The 20,031-nt window shown below is 43.9% G+C and overlaps 1 protein-coding gene and 1 long non-coding RNA gene across 2 annotated transcripts in view; one reads left to right on the top strand and one right to left on the bottom strand.

Annotated features, from left to right (window-relative positions):
• The window catches only part of LOC130182996 (LHFPL tetraspan subfamily member 7 protein), a 96,476-nt gene that overhangs the window by 47,827 nt on the left and 28,618 nt on the right, over positions 1-20,031 (bottom strand). The gene's annotated exons all lie outside the window — the stretch shown is intronic.
• LOC130182997 (uncharacterized) lies at positions 732-5,490 on the top strand. Its single transcript, XR_008829765.1, has 3 exons — positions 732-1,101; positions 1,497-1,643; positions 4,824-5,490. It is a non-coding gene; the product is annotated as an uncharacterized LOC130182997 (long non-coding RNA).

Below are 20,031 nucleotides of genomic sequence, written 5' to 3'. Positions count from 1 at the left end.
TTACAGTGAAAATAAATGATTCACCTTTTTCCTGGGGACACCCAGGAACCCCCTCAAGGACCCCTGGGGGTCCCAGGACCCCACACACAACATAAAGGTACATTTTCATCACCTGGAGTGAAGAAATGTTCTTTTACAGGTAAAGACGAGCAGGTACAACAGTATCCCAGAGGGTACAGTGACGCACCCTGCTGGGGCACAGGTGGAGCGATGAAGCTGTACTTTAATTCTTTAGTGTGTACTACCAGTGCCGCCACAGCATTAACAGTAAAGACTGAAACTGACTGACAGCGCACCTGACTTCATTTACCACAGCAGACAGGTTAGGTGTGAAAGCAAAGAACACAATCCTCCCCTTTTCCTGGTTAACAGTGCCGACGGATGAAGTGACGTGGACGTGGTCATTTTATTCAGAAGCTGCCTTTTCTTGTCCATTTGAGACGTGTCTGTCATATTTGAATACGGGCAGTGTGTGTGTGTGTGTGTGTGTGTGTGTGTGTGTGTGTGTGTGAACATCAGAGAGAGAGAGAGGATGCAGTTACACAACCCGACACACACACAGATGAAGTCTTCCTGCCTCATTACCTCTTTTAGGATGTATCTGAAAAGCACAGCAACTACACACACACCACACACACACACACACACACACACACACACACACACACACACACACACACTCTATCACACCCACACAGAACCCACAAACCACACATCACATCCTATTATTTACACTGAACCACAGCCTGACACTTAATGGAGACCCTCACAGGCAGGAAAGACACTCAGGGAGAGATCGACTACCTGAGAACAGTCACACACGTCACACGTGCATGTGTGAGAAAATCAATCGAATGAAGCCGAGCGAAGCTCCAAAGTACAATAAACAAAACTAAAGCTCTCTGATCAATAAGCGGGAGCGGAGCTGCGTGCAGAGAGCGAGCTGACAGGCGGTGGGAGGGTGTAAGTTGATTATCTGCGAGCTCGGGGATTATCCCTCGTCATTCTTCCTCTGTGGTGAACCCTCATCACCTGGAGAAGACGTCACCCAACACACAGAGCTCACCTGCACAGACTGCTATCAAGGATTCATCATCTGAGGTGAACAACTATTTCTGTCCTCTTGTGTCTCTCCGTCCTCTCCTCCATGTCTCAATTTCTTTGTTGCTCTCTATTTTGTTTCCACCCATCCCTCCATCTCTCCCTCCTCGGGCTGGTAGGGGCAGCAGGGAGGTTCAGGTTTCAGATTGCTGCCATGACAGTGACATCAAGGCTGCGCCAAGCGAACAGCGCTTCTAATCATCAGAGAGAGAGAGAGGGAGAGAGAGAGAGAGAGGGAGAGAGGGAGAGAAAGAGGGGCTACTGGTGGTGAAACACAGATCGTCCATGTGCAAACACTCACAAAAGCAAACAGAGGTACTAACACTGTTTGAACTGGCACTGCATGTGTGTGTGTGTGTGTGTGTGTGTGTCTGTGTGTGTGACGCATGGCTCAGCAAGGCAGTGTGTTTGTCAGTCATATCACAGAGAGCACAGCTGTCCCAAACCTGCCAGCGTCACCTGACATCTTCATCCGGGCAGCCTCCACCCGAAACCCTCCACCCATCCCAGTCACCTTGATCAGGAGGGAGATCACATATCAGGTCTGTATCTCAGTGCATGTTGATACTGCATACACACACACACACACACACATACACACACACACACACACACACACACACACACACACACACACAGATCCAAAATAATCCCCAAAGACTCAAAGTGTGACTCGACTTCATCCTGTACACTGGGCTTGTAGACAATATGTCTATTGAGAAATTACAGTGTAGTGGCAAATTTAACAGTTGAATAGTTTGAAAGATTTCATCCTCCTCTAAATACACAAGGTAACAACAGCAGCAAATCACACTATCCCTTAAATGTGAGCTGCTTCGTGCAGTGGATGGACAGCCAGCCCACTAACTGCACTTCTTTAAAGACCCCCTCCCATGTAAATCCAGTGTTTTATTGAGGCAATGACAGTCTCATAAACACAGATTCAGACAGCCAGGGTCACAGGTCACAAACCTCAGGAACCAATCCTGTCAGCTTGTAAATACACCTGAAACCTTGTCAGTGGAGAGAGAGAGGGAGTTAGCATTAGCACACCCGCTAATGCTGTGTCAGCCACTGCCAGTTACAAGCTAACAAACAGCATAAACAAATACAAGATGCTAACTGCGCTTCTGATCCGTCTGCTAGTCTCTGGTTCTGGTCTCAGACTCCTCATCTGAGTCTGGGTCTGACTGAGGCTCAAACATGTGGCTGAGTCTCTCTGATGTTTCCTCCTCTAACCATCTTGATGCTCTCTGCTCTTTCACCTGTCCACCTGGAGCAGGCAGGTGGTGGGCGGGGCTAAAGGCCTGATCCAGGTTTCTCAATCAGGAAATGAGCTTCAGACCCAGTTTTCTATTTTTCACTTTTTATCGGTGAAAACCAAGTGAAACAAAACATGAATCACAGCAGAAGATTTAAAACATGTCTGGAGGAAGTTCAAGGCTTCAAACTGAGTGACTCTATGAGGGTTTGACTGTAGTATGAATGGAACTGGTGAAAATTATACAGCATTTGCTCTTTAACAATAAACATGCATTTCTAAATAAGATAAAGTTTAGCATTAGTTCAGGCACGGAAGTTATTTTAAAGTCACATGTTCCATAAACCCTCCAACCACACGCCGTACATCCACGGCCGCTCCCTCACACCAGCCCCATACGAACATCTGACACTCAGTCAGTCTGCACACGACAACACTGAGGTCTGAGTCCCGCCGCCTGCTCTCAGAAATTTCATTCCCTCCACCTCGCCAGCCTACGTCTGTATTAGCATTTAGATGTGCTCTATGTAACTTTGAGTGTTTCTTATAATGTCTTCAGGTTCATTAAACGTTGTGTATCTCGTCGTGTAACTTGCTCTGATTTGTTCCAGAGCCACAACACCAAACTGAAACGCATAATGTTGCAACACATGGTTGAAACCTGCGCACTGGATGACTGTATGTTAAAGTGAACTCAGTGTTGGTCCGTAGCCGCAGAAGAAGAAGAACAGCTCAGATTTTGAAATCAGCCCGACTGAGCGTTGACTTAAACAGAAAAGGTTCTGTGCATGGTGCTGAATAAAAAGCTGCGGGGGGGGGGGGCAGGTGTATCATCATTATTTATCAGCACCTTATGACTTCTCTCACACACCTGGGTTCAGGTATGAGAGAGCTGCAGGCACACACACACACACACACACACACACCACACACACACACACACAGACACACACACACGCAGCACTATGCACTGCAACAAAGCGTAAACACATTCCTGCACAGAAACATTTCTGCAGACACACAACAACCGGACACATTTTGAAAGATAATTATAAAAGTTGATGTTGGGAAACTTCTCTCACTGCTATTAAATCACTGATCAGCCGCCTGCTGAGCACAGCAGCCCTTGAATCTGCTAAAACAAGTCAGGCCTGTGAAGCGGTACAGTTGGATTCCCACTCCAGAGCAGACGTTAATTACACTGGATCCCTCTAATAGAGTCACGCCGCACCAATTAAAGACAACAGAGACACAGCGCGGACGTACAGAGCTCATTACTCACGCAAACACCACAGTTCTCACGGGACAAAGAGATTAATGGCACTCTTCTTATACAGCGCATACATATGGTTCGTGTGACGACGGGGAAAACACGAGCACGGGATGCCTTTGCAGAGAAAACAATAAAAGAGAAGAGAATCTTCTTCAGTGGAGGGGCAGGACAACACACATTTCAATTTCAGAGAATCTCAAAGATTCTTGGGGGTGATCGCACAAAGGCGTTGTGAGGGAGGGTGTGGGCGGGAGGAAGATGAAGAGGCAACGGAGGGCGAGGAGGGAACAAAAGGAAGAGTTGAAAGAAACAGCAGAGGCACAGAGGATGAGAGGGAGACGTATTCTTGAAAATTGCATGCGTAACATTTTCCTGTTGCATCTCTCTTTAAAGCACAAGTAAGACACTGTGGTGATAATTGCATCCACGCTCTTGCTGTCAGAGTTTCTGTTCTCCCTGAATATCGCCTCATTGCCTTCCTCTTCCTGTCCGTCCGCCTCTGAAATAGCAGTCGACATGCGGTCACTGAGTGGAGCCCTGCTGTTGCGAAGACAGAGCAGAAATCACAATCAGGTCCCGAGACGGGGGAAAACATCTCTCCCCTCTCACTGAAGGCCTTTCAGTCGACTGAGGCTGTTTGTTCCTCCCGGAGCGTGTGACAGGCTGTAATTCAGTTTTAGGACAGAAAAGCCTGACACTGCTGCTCAGCAGCAAACTTTCTCTTTCTTACTTCAGATAGTATTTCTCTTAGGATTAGATGAATCCACCCGGTCATTCGAAGCGCTGTTTGTCCGTGCGACCTCTCATCGGGGTCACTGACTTCCTCTGGCCTGTGCGTGTGCAGGCTGCGTTCAACAGCCTGGCTATAAAAGGCAAAGCAGAGGCCATAGAGGGATTAGGACCTCAGCGTCGCTTCTGTTTCCCATTAAAAGTCTTATCTGCACCACAGAGACCCCTGTGTGTCCAACCAGCCGTATATAATTCTACATCAAATCTGTAAATCTGTCAAAAACCATCATGGTGCCAATTTTCTTTTATTCATTGTGGGGCTATATTTTATGAGAATAATGTCGATGCCCTAGTTTTAATCTATTTTATTTTGCATTATATTCTTTATTACTGTTTTATTCATGTGCTTTATTAATAAAACACCAACTTATATGACTATTCTTTTCTTCTCTCCTTCAGGGACCAGTGAAGCTCTTCCTGACTGCAAAGATTCTGTGGATATGACTATTCTGTTTAATTATATTTTAATTCTTTTGAACTTTACCAATAAAAATCATAAAAAATTAATAAAATATGAATAAAATAAAAAAGAAATGAAAAGGAAGGATCCATTGGCAAATAATCTCACCATATGAAAATGTATAAAAATGGAAAATTTTCATTGTGTAATAATAAGAATAAGTGTTTTACTGTCAGTTTCATGGGAGTAAATACAGTTTCTCTACAGGGAAATAAGCCATGTGTTTGTGTTCACTGCTGCAGTGAACTGTTAGGACCATGTTTGATGACATCATGTCACATGGGCACAGAGAGCAATGTTTAGTCTCCTCACAACTACAGCTACAGCTGCTGTTGCTGGTGTCACAGGGTCAGGCCGACTACTACTAATAAACACAAAGGACAGCTGAGGCTGAGAGTAATATGCTTACATTTACAGGTATTTCCTTGTAGACCAAAGTATTCAGCCAGTTTGATTTATCTAGATGAGAAGGTGAAGCTCCATCCAGTGTAAAGGTCTGTGTGATTATAGATCAGGTCTAGGTTCTATATTATATATATATTTTATATATCAGGGCTTCTGGAACTTTGTGATGTCATAACAAAGCAGTCACCAAGCCCCGCCCACCTCGACCCACCATCCAACACTTGCAGGTGTGTTTACCTGAAATCTGCTGTATTTTTATTGGATCCTTCAGAAAACAGTGAGCCAATCAGAAGAGAGGCTCAGAGCCTCCTCTCTTCTGATTGGCCCACCGACCTGTTGTTACTAGAGCTCCAGAGAACCACAAATATATCTTTTTATGAATCAATACTTCAAATAAAACGCAGAAGAAGAAAATGTGGAGCTTATTACAGTTCCTCCTGAGGGGACTAAGTGTCTTATTTTCAAGCTGCCACTATATTCAGAATTAATGTTTGTTGATGGCAGCGGGGAAAACATCAAAACAGAACACAAATATTACCAAAAATAAATCAGATCTCCTTTAGAGGAAAAAAATAAATCTCTTCTGAGTTTCCGTGCTGCGGCTGAGTTGAACATTGTGAGCCCATGCAGATGTGTGCTGGCTCTGTGTGCTCCTGCTCTCCCCTGTGCGCGGTGACAGATTGAGGGTGCTGGGACACTCTGGGGACCGATGACGTCTCCTGCTCCCGTTGCTCCTGCTGAACGTCTGCTGCCCTCTCAGATACAGGCTGCGCTCTGCCACCGGCAACAGGGGGGAAAAAAGGAGGCGGCACGGGTTCGCAAAATGTTACACTCGCCCTCTTTTCTCTCCGTCTGTCTGCTTTAGTTTCCCTCATTTGTCACTCTTATTTGTCTTCTCACAAGAGACGACTTGTATCACATAGATGTCCCCTGTCTGAGAAGCTTTGCTCCCCTGCTTTAAATTGCTTCTTTGTGACAAAGAGAAAGAGGAGCAATTTGCAGCCACTCTCCACACCTCATCGCAAGAGGTGCAAAAAAAAGAGGAAGACTTGCAAGCAACTGACCTTTTTCACAAAATGTGCATTCTGTCATAAAATCTACAGCGTGGAGCTGGATGTCTAATCTTGGATCTTGAAGCAAGATTCACACAATCCTGGCAACTCATGGATTCAAATCCAGATGATGAGTTTTGATTTCATTCATCAGAAATTCCAAAGAAATGATGTTAAGAAAAGCTCTGAAGATGAGCACTATTCAGCCGCATTAGTCTGACGAGTAAACAATGACAGCCTGGGTTTCTCAAACTCTGCCAAAAATATACTTTTCTCTTCATACTTCCCGTCTCCCTGACATGCTTTAGTTAGAAGTTGCGAGCCAGGGGAATTCCAGCCATGATGAAAGAGTGCAGCTAACTCCAGAGTAAACAGGGTTAGACCGAACCAAGAGACCCGAGAGACAAGAGAAATCATTAATGCATCAAAGGCTGTCAAAAGAATACAGTCTGGAAGTCTGAAAGTGTAAACACAGCAGATGGCGAGCATCTCATCCTTGGATGGGCGATTCAGCCCCGCTGACACAGTATTAGCCCCCACTGAGGTTGTTTGTATCTGCCTGTCAGTGAGAGGGGATAATGGGCAAAATAGCTGCACGGATTATGAGATTAGGCTGTGAAGTCTCGACAACAAGAGCTGTGATTAATAGAAACCCAACACCTCATCACAAAAGAAAAATCATTATAACTGTTACTAGACTCATCGTCCCTGAAGGAAAACGCTGCTTCATACGACTTGTGTTTTATCGTTGTTTCCACCGTCATGTCCGTCGCTTCTGATAAAACTCAGCTCACTGCTGAAATCTGCGCGCACACACACACACACACACACACACACACACACACACACACACACAAACAGATGCAGACATTTAAACCTGCAACAAACTCAGCTGCTGATTTAGGTATAATAAAAATATATAAAACTATTAGACACAATAACATATAATCTGATATCTCCTTCCTTCGTGGTGTTTACTGAATATCTTGTCAGTGATGCGTCATATTCGACCTATCTAACAGTCTACTCTCACACACCTGTGTCATGTGGTGCAGAAGAGGACCATCAAACTGAAGCTAAAGAGCTAAACTATAGACTGTTCAAATATAATATAAAAGAATTCATCAGCCGTCTTTCTACGCATTCTGGATTTATGAATTGAACACACGTGAACCTTATGGATTTACTGAAACACAAGATTTCGGTTCTTTACTGTGAGGTGAATATTCTCACTCATGGAGCGAGAGACAGGATGCAGCATGAGGTGAGAGGGACAGGTGCATGTTCTGAAAGCAAAGGGGCGACACAGTTATCTTCACACACCAACATGACATAACAACATATCCAAGGATATCATTATCTCCAAGAAGAAGAAAAAAGATGCACCTCGTATCTCCAGAACCCGAGAATGATCACGTTTTTAAGTTTTCTTCGAAGTGATCCAGTTCTCATGGGTACGGTGCAAACAGCAGCTGCTAAAAGCTAATTCAGCAAACTTTTAATGATGCCAGTTTGCCAAAATGTGTGGGCTAAAAAAGCAGGCGTCAAGTTGGGGTCATGGGGGCTGCAGCTGTGAGGTTTGTCTGAGTGTCAGACTTTGAAAACACCTGATTTAAGGTTAAGAAATGTGTGTTTCTGCACCATTACTCTGCTACACGTCGCATCAGTTTGTAACAGCATGAAGCAGCAACATCAGGACAATAAGGTAGATGTTCACCCATCAGGTCTAATACTAGGAGAGAACAGTGTTTTTAACACCAACAGGAATTATGTGGAAAATTACAAAAACATTATGGAAGATTCAATAGATATGTGTGGTTGTGGTTGCAGCAGTCAGACCTCAGCACACAGAGGAGAGGTTTGTTTGGGAGAGAGTATCCGCAGACATGACTGAACACAGAGCAGTGTTTTGTCAAAGAGGCGTTTAGTGAACATTTAGTTTCCCTGTGACGACCGAGCCGGTGTCCACGGCAAAAACTACACAATCAAAGAGACAAAAGAGGGTGTGGTTGAGAAATATGTCTGGCAGGGTGATCCCATCTTATTCATACTTCACTTCCTGCCCGGCAGCCTCGTTTGACCCCACAGTCACACGGTGAGAGGAGGGAAAGGAACAAGAGGGGCTGGTGGGGGAGACCAGGCTATAAGCTGTTTGGTTCCAGACTGGCTGCTCACTCCATCCGTCTTCCTCCCCTGTCTGTCTGCTCCTGTGAGATGCTTTCTTTAAACTGTAATCAGAACGGGGCGAGCGAGGTGAGGGATGTGCTGGGACAGAGAGAGAGAGAGAGAGACGGGCAGATCTCTCTCTATCCTCTCCACCTCTGGTGTGTTTTCTTCTTTGCTGTTACAGATTAGATCACAGGCTTGAGAGCATCCATCCCATCAGCAGATCAGGCACATTAATATAAACACGACATAATAGGGCTTTTATTTTGAAACAATCCAATGTTTTCATTTATTCATTCATTTTCACGCTTTGAAACTTAAATATAAGGCAGAAAATAACTATTATCTTCATTCTACATTATTTAATTACACTGATCGCTTCATTCTTTGGGCTCAGATCAAAACACGAGTCACCGCCTTGTGGTTGTATCCCTCCGCCAACCAGCCAAGTTGCAGGACATATGGTCACAGTCTCTCCTTCATGAGTTTGTGTTGAATAATGCTGTTTTTGCAGAACATTATGATGGCACTGTGAAGTTAACCTTTGACCTTTTGGATATAAAATGATATCACTTAGATACAAACTAGACATTTGTATTAAATTGTGTCATAATTACCATATTACTTCTTCAGTTATGGCCAAAAACTTGTTTTGTGAGGTCACTGGGACTTTGACCTTTGACCTTTGACCACCAAAATCTAATCAGTTCATCTTTGAATTCAGGTGCCAAATTTGAAGGTTTTCCCTTGAGGAGCAGATGGGAGATATTGCTTCAGAGACATCGCCTTCATGAGAATGTGACTGACGTTCAGACGACAGGAAAACAAGAAGCCTCCGGTCCAGGCTGTCGAGCCCAGGGGAACATAGTCAACAGTCCAACACTGAAATCTATTCAGTTTATAATTATATGAAATATCTTCCTCAGTTTAAAAGTTTTTAATCAAACAGACATCAGCGCCCGAATCCATACTGGAGGTCACATGTCACTTTCATAGTAAAACATCTTCACACACCTCGAGCTGCAGATCAATAACATGGGACAAGTGGATCAGCAGGTGAAAACATGAGGACAGATTTCATTACAAAAATGGTTGATGAAATCAATAGATAGAGCATGTGTGTGTGTGTGTGTGTGTGTGTGTGTGTATGTGTTAGTGCTTGAGGTCTCCTCCTGAATACTGATTTGAGCTCTACCTTCATAGTGAGATATGAGACATGCACATATCATATCCTCTTCCCCGGCAGAGCCACAGATACATATCTTCAGGACCAACAACAAAGGTGTGTGTGTGTTTGTGTGTGTGTGTGTGTGTGTGTGTGTGTGTGTGTGTGCATATACATGTGCTATATATAAGCCAGACAGAGCGAATATTGCACCCGTATGTGTGTGAACCACTCATATGTCTATTTGCCCGTTGGTGTGAGAGAGAGTGTGTTTGATTTAAGGAAGCACCAACTGTATGTGGGGCTCTGGGGGGTCAGTACAGGAATGTAAGTGTGTGTGTGTGCGTGTGTGTGTGTGTGTGTGTGTGTGTGTGTGTGTGTGTGTGTGTGTGTGTGTGTGTGTGTGTGTGTGTGTGTGTGTGTGTCAAGGGCATGCACCTGTGAGTACATCTTTTTCATAATGATGTAGAGGTATGTAAGAAATGTTTGAAACTTACTCATTGTTCATCAAAATACACACACACACACACACACACACACACACACCTGTGGTCTGAGGGGCAGACAGACGTGTCTCACCTTCACATACTGAACATGTGTAAACAGCTGTGTGTAGCACATCAGCACCACATATAAGACTGAGTGATGCAGAGTTCACAGTGTTAAATGCTAAGAGTGGTATTAAATGGGCTTAATGCATTTGGGGGAAACGTTCTGCTCTTTAAGTGAAACTACGATCAGTCAGCAGGAAGAGCAAACCCTCCTTCCATAGATAAGTAAGTGTACATACAACAGTACGAACACAAACAACACAACAGCATCTAGAGCTCACTGAAGACTGTCAGATGTCCATGCAAACATGACTGGATTTTGGTGGGTTTTCTAGAACAGGATTTGCTTCTCTCCCTCAATGACGGAGCAATAAACTTTGTCCTGCTTTTGCTGCTGGTCTGATACTGACCACCGTCCTCATTGGCTCTTCCAACAGCCTCACTGAATCTCCCTGATATCTGCTTCTTATCCAGCGGACTCTGAATGCACCGTCTGTCCCTCACCGCTGACGTACATGTGAGAGAAGCTCCCCTCTGCAGACACTTGAAAGCTCAGACTTGTGCGAGATGCACCGCTGTTCTTCCCTTTTCATGTGCGCAGACCTGCAGGATCAGCAGCTGCACGCACAGAGAACCCCGCTGGTTCAAAACAGTACAGTATTTTTCTGTCGTCTTTTGTGCACGTTTTATCAGCGTCGTGCACAGAACTACCAGAAATTGGTGCATTTAAAATATGATTGCTTACCCTTTAGCTGTAGAGCTTTCGGCCTCAAACTACTGTCAACATGACATTTAAAGAAATACTTTTTAACCTCACACAGAGCCATAGATGTTTCCCTGTTTTCACCTTTTATGCTAAGCTAAGCTAACCAGCTGCTAACCTAATGTTTAATGAAGAGACATAAGAGTGGTATTGATGTTCTCATCTAACTCTCAGCAAGAAAGCAAACAAGCCTGTTTCCCAAAATCCCTTTTCCTGTAGAGGATCATTCAGAGTGTTGTTTTCTCCCTGCGTGGCGGTGAAGGTGTCAGCGGACAGATTCTGATAAAACCTTCAAGACGTAGAATTGAGTTGAAATCTGTTTCATCCCTATTGTTTCTCGACATACAGAGTGTGTACAGGAATTCACAATTCAAGGTTTGTCAGCATAAATGCATGTACACACCTACAAACCATCCTCAGATGCAGCATTTTTAATTCACTTAGCAGAGCAACACATTCACTTATTCATTCATGCAAATGAGAAAGTCAGAAACACAAGCAAAGCAATAGCAATTGAGCAGCACGGTCTAATCAATCACGGTCTGTGTGTGTGTGTGTGTGTGTGTGTGTGTGTGTGTGTGTGTGTGTGTGTGTGTGTGTGTGTGTGTGTGTGTGTGCGTGTGTGACAGGTAGCCTTCATATTGCCAACAAAAACGTATTCCCAACAACACAGATGGCACAAACAGAAACACGACAGCGCGGGACAAGCTTTCACTCATCACCACGCACTCAGGAGAAGCCTCTGAGCAGAGGATCAATCACTGAGAGCGAGGGGAGAGGATGAAATGACAAAAGAGAAATGAAACTGAAAGGAAAGCTCGCATAAACACACACACACAAACACACACACACACACTCGCTCATCCAAGTGTGTGTGTCTACAGCTGAGGGCCCAGTGTGGAGCACTAAAACAGCTGCAATCCAACAGACACAGACACAACAATGAGTCATCCAGACTCTTGTTCTCATCACAGGCACTAGTGGGAATTCCTGGAAGACACACACACACACACACACACACACACACACACACACACACACACACACACACACACACACACACACACACACACACACACACACACACACACAGCCAGCATGACTGTGACAAGAAACCATCTACATCTGTTGATATTCAGTAATACCTAGTTAAACAGGCGGGGCACACACCTGAGTGTTAGCACAGGTGCACACAGCTCCAGCCAACAGTTGTGTTCACTGTGCAGTCAGACTTTTAAGACTTGAGTTATGACCAGGACTGTCAGGCGGCAGCAATCAGTGCATTCAGCCACGAGGGTGAAATAATGTAAATTTTTCATGTTCGGTGAACTTTGACCTGTACTTTTGTGCCACTGACCAATAGCAAGCCGTCTTGACAGCGCGACCTTTGACGGAACAGAGAGCCAACGTCCAAAATCAATATTCATTTATGTATTTTGATTTATTTAATATATCAGAGTAGAAACTGTTCAACAAACGAGAAATGGTTAGCAGACAAATGCGTTGAGAGATTTATTTCCCCTCTTCATTAACCTTTTATTGAACAGCTGTGGCAGCTATTGTGACTGACAGGCGCTCGCCCGGCGAGTTAGCAGTTAGCTCGCCAGCTACAGCAGCTCGCCAGCTGACCCTGTGAGAAGTGCATCAACAAGCTTCTGGCACCACCTGTTTTGCGTTGTGACCTCTGCTTAAGTCTCTATTTTGCTGGATTCAACTGAACCTCAGATATTGTTTTATCAAAAATCATTTAAGACACAAAAAAGGAAGAGAAAAATCCCCACCAACATGCAGAGCCTCCTCTGTGAAGCCAGGGTGAAGACACGCAGAGCGACGCCAAGGAGGAAATGTAGACAACAGCAGATCAGGCAGTGGATTTCATTATTTTCCAGGTGTCAAATATTTATAACACAAAGATATTTACAAATTACACTGTTGTCTTAAAACTGAAGATCACAACATCAAGTCACAGGTTTCCCACAAACAGCAGATTCTCATTTCTGCAGTAAAGGAAGGAAACAGCCCTTAAGTGCTGGATCTGGTTTCCACCTCATCATCTCTGCTGTAAGTCGCAAAATGAAAAAAGCAGAGAGGCCTTCAGAGGTGGAGGACTCATGCAATATGCATAGCCACTGGTTCTTTGAGTGTGTGTGTGTGTGTGTGTGTGTGTGTGTGTGTGTGTGTGTGTGTGTGTGTGTGTGAGGGTTTTCATGCCAGAATGATGGAGGCGCAGGAAGAGACAGGAGAGGAATAAGAAGCAGCCGAACATGTTTTGGACCCTGGGCTGGTTCTCTCCGTCTGACAGAAGTGAGCGGACGGAGTCGATCCACCAGAACAAATATGAAGAACTAAAAAAATAAAGTGCCACGATTCCCACTCCTCTCGTCTCAACCTGCCTCTGTTCATCTTCCTCCTCTCCTCCGTATGTCAACATGTCATTTGTTGCTTGCGAAGGCGAAACCACACGCTAGGACAGTTTCAGTGTGTGTGTGTGTGTATGTGTGTGTGTGTGTGTGTGTTACAAATGAGTGTGCAGAAGCAGAGATAATCAAAGGCTTTCCAGCATATACAGAAGATAAGGAAGGTTAATTAATATTGTAAAGAACATGAATATCAGAGGGGAAATCTCTGAAACACACACTGCTATTCTTGCCTCTTCACATTTGATGATGAGGAAAATATCAAAGCGCAGATGCACTTTCAAAAGGCAACATTAAAGACAGATTTTTTTTTTTTAAAACTGTTGATCTCAGACGTCTATATGAGAGCTCTCCAGTGAATTAAAAGAAAATGGATGAATTGGACAGGATGAAAGTTCAGTCTTAATTACAGCCCGGCTCTCACTGACTGGTGGACCAATTACTGTGGTTTTTTTGTGGGTAATGTATCAGTGAGTGAGCAGAGCCGAGCGCCGCTGTGCTCATAATTACAGTGAGACATCAGATTTGACCAATGACCAAGCTTAGCATACACAAATACACAAACACACACACGCAGGCTTTGATTCATAAGTAGACATTAGGCTCCGTTTATCCATTTGGGAACATTTGCAAAAATGAAAGATGCTGTAACACAGCAGCAAAACATGTTCATGAATGAATCAAACTTGTCGTATGTTTGTAAATGCTTTGTCAAGTTTGCAGATGAAGTGGCTGCGTCGTGTTTCTCCAGTAAATATTAATGATTCTCTGTAAATCTGCTCCCGTCCTATTTAATTAATGAGATCTGTAAAAGTGGAGCAGAAACCCAAAGAAAATGTTCAGATTCCTGCGTGTGTGTGTGTGTGTGTGTGTGTGGTGTGTGTGTGTGTGTGTGTGTGTGTGTGTGAGGGTTTTCATGCCAGAATGATGGAGGCGCAGGAAGAGACAGGAGAGGAATAAGAAGCAGCCGAACATGTTTTGGACCCTGGGCTGGTTCTCTCCGTCTGACAGAAGTGAGCGGACGGAGTCGATCCACCAGAACAAATATGAAGAACTAAAAAAATAAAGTGCCACGATTCCCACTCCTCTCGTCTCAACCTGCCTCTGTTCATCTTCCTCCTCTCCTCCGTATGTCAACATGTCATTTGTTGCTTGCGAAGGCGAAACCACACGCTAGGACAGTTTCAGTGTGTGTGTGTGTGTATGTGTGTGTGTGTGTGTGTGTTACAAATGAGTGTGCAGAAGCAGAGATAATCAAAGGCTTTCCAGCATATACAGAAGATTAGGAAGGTTAATTAATATTGTAAAGAACATGAATATCAGAGGGGAAATCTCTGAAACACACACTGCTATTCTTGCCTCTTCACATTTGATGATGAGGAAAATATCAAAGCGCAGATGCACTTTCAAAAGGCAACATTAAAGACAGATTTTTTTTTTTAAAAAACTGTTGATCTCAGACGTCTATATGAGAGCTCTCCAGTGAATTAAAAGAAAATGGATGAATTGGACAGGATGAAAGTTCAGTCTTAATTACAGCCCGGCTCTCACTGACTGGTGGACCAATTACTGTGGTTTTTTTGTGGGTAATGTATCAGTGAGTGAGCAGAGCCGAGCGCCGCTGTGCTCATAATTACAGTGAGACATCAGATTTGACCAATGACCAAGCTTAGCATACACAAATACACAAACACACACACGCAGGCTTTGATTCATAAGTAGACATTAGGCTCCGTTTATCCATTTGGGAACATTTGCAAAAATGAAAGATGCTGTAACACAGCAGCAAAACATGTTCATGAATGAATCAAACTTGTCGTATGTTTGTAAATGCTTTGTCAAGTTTGCAGATGAAGTGGCTGCGTCGTGTTTCTCCAGTAAATATTAATGATTCTCTGTAAATCTGCTCCCGTCCTATTTAATTAATGAGATCTGTAAAAGTGGAGCAGAAACCCAAAGAAAATGTTCAGATTCCTGCGTATGTGTGTGTGTGTGTGTGTGTGTGTGTGTGTGTGTAGGAGGCAGCGATGGTGAGATGTGACCAATCACATTACTGTCAACAGCAAGAGCAAAATGCAGCTCTGATTATACAAAAGTGACACAGACACACACACACACACACACACACACACACACACACAGTCAGCTCTGATTGACAGGACGCACATCTGTGATTAATGTCTATTGTCAGCTCGCTGTGAGGCATAGGTGAAGAGGTTACAATGTCGGCATCACACTGCACCTTAACTGGGTCATGTTCTGTCAGCATGCACACACACACACACACACACACACACACACACACACCAAGCACAGCAGGCTCTGGTGTGTTGAAGCTGATCGACTTCTCTGTCTGTGAATTCTTTGGGAGATCAGTGTGATTCGGCGCTGAACAAGTTCTCCCTGTAAAAACGTACTTTGGAGGTGTGCGGGAGCCGCAGCCGGCCGACTCATGATGAAACAGAATGAAATATCAGTGATCGACAAAAAAAAAAAAAACAAGCAAAAGGAGGTTTGGGGCTCTGATTGCAGTAAAGATGTGCTTGTGGGGAATACTCTGCGAGGCAGAGAGGAGTTAAGAGAAACGGATGAAAGAAAAAAATCGGATGGAAGATGGAGGAGTGACGGGTCAGAAAAAGGAGCATTGATTCACTGAAAAGTTTAAAACTGGACAGAAACGGCTGCATCGTGGCCCGCAGGCAGCTGGAAGGAGTTCAAAGATGGCAGAGATAATCAAACAATGTTTTGGTGATGTTTGCTCTCTAAGAAAAGTTCTCTCGCTCGGCCCGACACTTTATTCAAGGCAGAACTCTCAGAATACTAATGGTGATATGAATAATGGTCCAATCATCCTCCCTGATGAAAGAAGTGTAATTTAATTGTCGGAGGGACACGTTCTGCCGCTCTAATCCCGCCTGATAAGGAAAATGTATTCATTGTATCGGAGAGATGATTGACAGCTGGCACAGGTACCACACGGGCTCCGGCGGCGACAGCAGCACTGGAATAACACAGCAGGTGCTTTGATCAAAGCAACTTCCTATTTTCATCGCCAAGCTTCGGAGGACATGTGCACAGCAGCTTTGCCCAAGGGAACGCTGACACAGCAGGCCGGGCTTCCTCAGCATCAGCACAATGAAACTGGATGTGAGAGAGTACATGTATATGTGGGCGAGGGAGCACACATACACAGCAACACAAACTCCCTCTCCTTCCCCGAGCAGCCGGGGTCGGGATGAAAACACTGAAGGACTCTGTGATGAGGATGCAGATAAGAGGGCACAGTTTCAGAGGGTTGCACAGGGGGAATCTACAAAGGGAAATATTCACAGGGTTGGATGGAGTTCAGCTCCAAATTAGAAACCTTCTTAAGCCAAAAGTTGCTGCACCGTGCAAACGATAACATTCCTTCGCAGAATCGTTTCATTCATTCTGCTACGACTGTAAAATTGGTTCATTCGGTGCCAAGAGCAGCCGAAGTGTCACGGCTCTGATTTAAATACGGTCCTGAGGCTAAAACTAAATATCTGCAGATACCAGAAGAATGGACTAGTTGTTACAAGAGGCTAGTTTGTGCCCTCTAGCAGCTAACCCTGCCTCTCAACACTCAGAACCATACATCAAATATTTCTCTAAATCAGTGTTTCCCAATATGTGGGTCAGGACCCGCCGAGGGTCACAAAATACTAATGTTTTTAGACAATTCTCTGTGAAACACTGGATGTTTTATCTCTTGACCTTTGTAACAACAGCCATGCAAGCGGCTCTGTGAGGCTGCACTTCAGCTAAATGCTAACGTCAGGATGTTTACATGCTTACGGTGACAATGCTAAAATACTAAAGTTCTGTCGGTATATTCGCCATGTTCACCTTCTTATTTCAAATTAGCAAAATGTTAACATCCCCATCCCTGGAGACATGCTGCTAATTATTCAAATTATCAAATGTCAAAAGATGAAAGATAAAGACAACTGCCCACGGTTCAGAGAAATCATTTGATGATCTTTCTTTGTTTTGAAGGTAAGAAGCCAAAAGAGTTGGGTTGAAAATATTACAATAAGTGGCAGCTTTCCCCAAACATGTTGAGGTCTACGTCACTTCATAAGGCTTTATTCAAAGCACTACTCCCTTTATGATAAAATAACATATCCGGCTTTTCAACCAAGAAAACATTTACACAATTCAGTTATCTAAAACATTATTTAAAAATGTTTCTTCAGTTATCTAGTTGTGCTTTCAGTTTGGGAAACTGTAGCACTCTTTACTGAATGTGTGACATCTCGAGGTTCAAGCAGTGCGATAAGATCTTTCCATCTTGGGAAAAACAAGAGCGTTTTCATGCTGCAGCACATTATATTTCTTAAATTGTTATAAAATAAATTACTCCCGGACCGTGAGGAGTTACATACTTCTCATATGTTAACAGTTCTGCCAAATTCTGCGCTCAAAGTGAAGCAGGATTTCATGTGTGGTTCCCTATTTATTGCTGAGTGCCATTCCTCTCCTTTTATCTCTCCATGTAACAATGAAAAACCTCAAGCTGCTGCTGCTGCTGCTGCTGCTGCTTCAGAAGGAGCAACACAAACATCTCTGACTGTACAGGTAAGAAAAAAAAAGAACACTAAAAGGTTCATATTTCTTTCAAGAGCAGAAAAACAGACCTTCAGGCGGATCCCTTTCAAGTCCTCAACCCATGAAACTCCCGCAGAACCACTTAAAAACATCTTTCTGAACTGGAACACCACTCACTCGCAGTCAAATCAATAAAAAAAAGAGAAAACAACAGGCAATCAATGCGGCAAATAAAAACATTCAGGATAATTTCATGTAAGCACACCACGTAAATGATCTCTATATGTTGATATGACTGTAACCCTGCAGGAAAACAGCTTTAGATTAAGCGTGTATGTGCAGTGGGTGCTTGTGCGCTCAGCAGAGTGTGACATGTTTTCCAGCCCCGAACAGATAACTGCACTGTGAGAATCTGCCTGAGCGTTGTTGCACAGTGAAACCCCAGGGTGGTCTTCAGCTGCTTCTGTCAGCGGATGAGTCTGAGAAATAAACTGAAATTACCAGCAAGAAGGAAGGTAGTAAAGTTGCTGCGACTCTGAGCAGATGGAACATTAGCAAAACAGAAAATAAAATAAACTTAAATTTATGCGTCTGTGAGGATGTCCTCTCTCCCCGCACACAGTACACGCCGCCTGACCAAAGAGCCGTCCGACCCGATAGATCCTGACCACTGAGAAGAACAGGCCGATGAAATATGCATGACAGAGGAAAAAGCTCGCCGCCTTAGCTCACAGAAATGTTCAGCCTCCCTCTCTCTGAGCGTAAAACATTGATGGCGGCGGGCGCAGCAGCTAACCCACTGGATGGAGTGCCGAGCTGAACCGACGGAGGCTCTGCAAGTTCACATCTAATTCTGGACTTCCCCCATGGGACCGCTGGGCCGAGAAAGGAAGGAGCCGGGCAGGTTTATCTCGAAAAAAAAGGCTTTTCCTGGTTCGACCCGGCCCTCGGCTGTGTGCGAGCGCCTGTGTGTTTATGGAGCAAGACATGACAGGATTGTTAATATGTGAGGTCATAAGGCTGCACGGTTCTGCTACTAAGTGGACGTGCAAACATTCCTGGTTGTTCCTCCTACGATCTCGCCGTGTAACAGTGATACAGCAGATGTCGTCGTAAAAGGAAAACAGCCCGTGTCTGTCCTGGAGGAGGCTGAACATGGCCACTGTCTACAGGAGGAGTTAAAATGATTCAGCCTCTGGTTAACGCCGTCGTGAGTCTTAGTTATGAGTGCAGATTCTCTGTGTGAATAATGTCCACATATTGTTAGTGAGGAGTGTGCAGATGTTTGGAGAAGGCACCGCCTGCTTTAACTTTAATTAACTCTAAATGGTGATAGTGGGAAATGACATAATACCCCAGCATCAGGCAGAGACAGAGTGTGCACGAGGTAAATTTGCAACAGACTGAACATGCACATGGACATACTATATACAAACACACTTACATTACTGCAGTTTTAGATCTTATCACTAATCATCGTCAAATATGCAACATATACTTTTCAGTGAAGTGAACTTAAAACAAACTGTTATTGCATATTCATAGATTCATTGTTTTGCAATGTTATTTTCATTTTTAACTATTTAATTTAAGTGTTTTGTGAAAAATAATAATAATAGATTGTTATTACGTCACTGATGTGGAGGAGATGTTGAACCAGTGACTAGCTGAATCCTGCAGGATGTAATGTAGCACATGACTTTGGTTTATTGTCCAACATCATCAAAAGTGCAACAGACTAAAGTTGTGAACTCCACAACTGTAATTAAGCTTCATGTCTAATAAAATAAAAATTGTATCTTTTCACCTACTGCCAGTTTTTCATGTGACGAGCTACATGATAGAAATAACAATTAAGTTTTTTGCATTGCCATTAAATAAACTCATCCTTCCCTTCATATCTGACATCTCATTGGTTTACCTTGTCTTCCTTCAGTCGTCAGAAGAAAACTCTCAAAACACTTAAACCCTGAGCTTCTCCCGCGACGTTACATATTCTTATCTTATTCTAATCTTCAACCTCATAGTAATGATCAGCAAAATGCTAACCTCTGTT

This window comes from Seriola aureovittata, chromosome 15, assembly GCF_021018895.1.
Source record: "Seriola aureovittata isolate HTS-2021-v1 ecotype China chromosome 15, ASM2101889v1, whole genome shotgun sequence".
Lineage (NCBI taxonomy): Eukaryota > Metazoa > Chordata > Actinopteri > Carangiformes > Carangidae > Seriola > Seriola aureovittata.
Note: the sequence above shows the minus strand (reverse complement) of the source record. Positions and strands in the feature narration are given on the sequence as shown.